The sequence below is a fragment of the Balaenoptera borealis genome, assembly GCF_965194805.1.
Source record: "Balaenoptera borealis genome assembly, chromosome: 7".
NCBI lineage: Eukaryota > Metazoa > Chordata > Mammalia > Artiodactyla > Balaenopteridae > Balaenoptera > Balaenoptera borealis.
The window spans coordinates 18,672,261-18,675,167 of NC_138864.1; positions in this window are offsets into that span (position 1 = coordinate 18,672,261).

A 2,907-nucleotide genomic window follows, 5' to 3' on the forward strand; every position below is an offset into this window, starting at 1 on the left:
CAAGAGAGGAAAGAGAAAACATAAATCACAAAAAACCTAGTAGTAATGAATCCAAATAACTCAGTAAGCATTTCAAAAATAATAGATTATATAAAAAACAAAATCCAACAATATATTGCTTGTATATGACACAATCAAAATGTAAAGGCATTTGGGTGGAAAAAGATCTACTAGGCGAATACTAAGCAAAATCAGCTGGGCAAGTATTATAACAGAAGAAAAGTAAATAAATGACATAAAAGTTGGAAAGGAAGAACCAAATCTATCACTATTCACTATCCATAGATCATATGATTGTTTACAAGAAAATCCAAAATAAACAATAGGAAATGATTAGAATTAATAAGAACCTAACAAAGATGTTGGGTATCAAATTGATATATAAAAGTAATTTGCATTTACACATATTTGCAGAAAATAGAAAATGAAATTCAAAAAGGTGACTTATCATAGTAATTCTTTATATTTATCTAACTAGCATCTATCTAGGTATCTATGTATCTATGTATCTATCATCTCTCTATCTACCTAAGTCTTTCACCTATCTACAACATCTAGAATTAAGTCTAAATTTAATGTGGAACCTTTTGAAGAAAATTATAAAATTTTAGTGAAAGACATTAAAGAAGAATGAAATAAGTAAAGAAATACCATGTTTTGGGAAGGGCATATTTAATGTTTTTAAGATGTCAGATCTCTCCAAAATTATCTGCAGATCCTGTACATGTCCAATGAAAACACAAAAACATATTTTGTGGAATTTTACAAGCTGTTTCTAAATTTTATATGGAAGATAGAGGGGCCAAAAATAGCCAAGAGACTCCTGAAGAATATAAATAAGGTGAGTATGGGTGGGGTGGTGAATGGCCCTTCAGTGTATCAAGATTTATTATAGAACTACATAATTTAGACAGAGTGGTATGGTACAAGGATAAACAGGGAGAAAAAAGTGAAGAGAATGGAGACCAATTCATATAAAGTCCTATACAAAACAGGGATGGCAATGGAGGAAATCAGTGGGAAAAGGATCAATTATTCACTGAATGCTGCTGAGGCAACTGGTTATCCATAAGGAAAACAAAATGAAATCGTATCCTTACCTCACACCATGCACAACTTTCTTGTTTTATGCCTCCTGATGCTTCTGAGGGGCTTTCTCTTGTCACAGTGACCACTGGGGCAACAGGACAGGGGCTTTCTCTAGTGATTCACGGTGGAAAAGCCCTAAAGAGAGAAACTTCTAAAAGCTACCAATGGGTAGCAAGCTGATTCAACTCTTCAGCAATTCAGCAGTAGGTTGTCACATAAAGAGCACATGCAAATTCAACTCCCTGCTGATTCTAACTAACGTTTTGGAATCCGAGTCACTTCTAAGTACATTTCCTTTCCTTTAAGAAAAGGTTAAGTGCTAATGTGGTTGCTGGTTTGCCAAGAGAAATCTGGCAACTCTTACAAGTACAGATGTAAAGTGTAATTAAATTCTTAATGTAGAGCCATACAATTCATTGCTTTGAAAATAATAACTACAAAGCCATCCTACATTCTTTTACTAATAAGTATTGACTGGAGTTGGAGGAAGAATTTTTTTTCTGACCTGGTTGATGAATTCAAGTGACAGAGCCCTGGGTCTTTATTAGTACATTTCTGTGTGATCTCAGGCAGCGATCTGAACTCTCTGTGCCGTCATTTCCTCATGTGTGTAATGAAGTTACAGCACCCTGTCTCCTGGAGGGTGAGGATTAGATGAGTTAATAATGTTTGGTCCATGCACATCCTCGACAACATTAGCATCTACTGTCAGTAGCTCTACTGTAAAAATAGTAGATTCCACACATACACACCCAGACACACCGAGGATCATCTCTAATCTCATTTCCCTGCAGACAGGGTGGGTGTGGATGGATCAGGGACTCAGTTTTAACAATTCCCCAGGAATCCCATTCATCGTCTAAGAGCCTTTGGGGGAGGGTACAGTTATAGCCACAGTTTACAGATTGGAGAGATTAAGTATTCTGCTCATGGTCACTATTTTGTAAGTAACAGTCATTTACAGCCAGGGCTCTCTGAACTCAGAGCTCATATTTTGTTTCCTAGGATCTTATGGCTTTTCCTTGACTCACTTTCTACTGGGAAAAATAAAAACAGAACAAGCCACAACAAAATGCAACATGCACTGCTTCTTGACTAAAGACATCCTTCAAGGAGTTGGTGAGAATTTTCTAAAGGACTTGTGGGTGCACCTGTCTTCTCCTCATGTACATACTCTGGAATCACCATAGCTGCTCCCTTTGTTGTCCACATCATGGAAATCCTGCCTTACTCTGTGAGTGTGTCTAGATTTGTAACTGCCCTTTTGGGGGGGTGTAATGAATTGGACTGAGATTCTCAGGCAGAGCAGGACACTGGATGGTGTTCTGAGCATCCTGACACCACAGCTCCTCCCCTAGACTCAAGGGGCCCTGAGGTCCTCAGAATCTCCCTCTGGAAGCCTCTTATATGTCCAGGAGCATTTCTGAGGTGGGAGGAAGACATACATCCTTTTGGTCCAGTCCTTTTCCACTACAGCGTGGCTGCCATGTGGTATTGGGGGAGGAACCCTGGACCAGAGGTTCTACCTCACATCCCATCGTTAGAGCCTCCACTTCCTGGTCTGTTATAACATTTTAACACAGAAACGTCTGTGTCATTTCTCCTTGACCACGTCACGTTGCCTAAGTTTACCCATCTTTAGAAGAAAGTGTTCAAATTAAGTCATTTCAGATTTCTATGGCAATTTACAAATTCAATGATTAATAACCCAATGAAGTAATAATAGCAAAGGCTTTCTAGTACTGGTCTAAGTGCCTGTTAACTTATTTAACTCTCACAAGACACGTGCAATTATCTCTGTTCTATAGATGGAGAAAC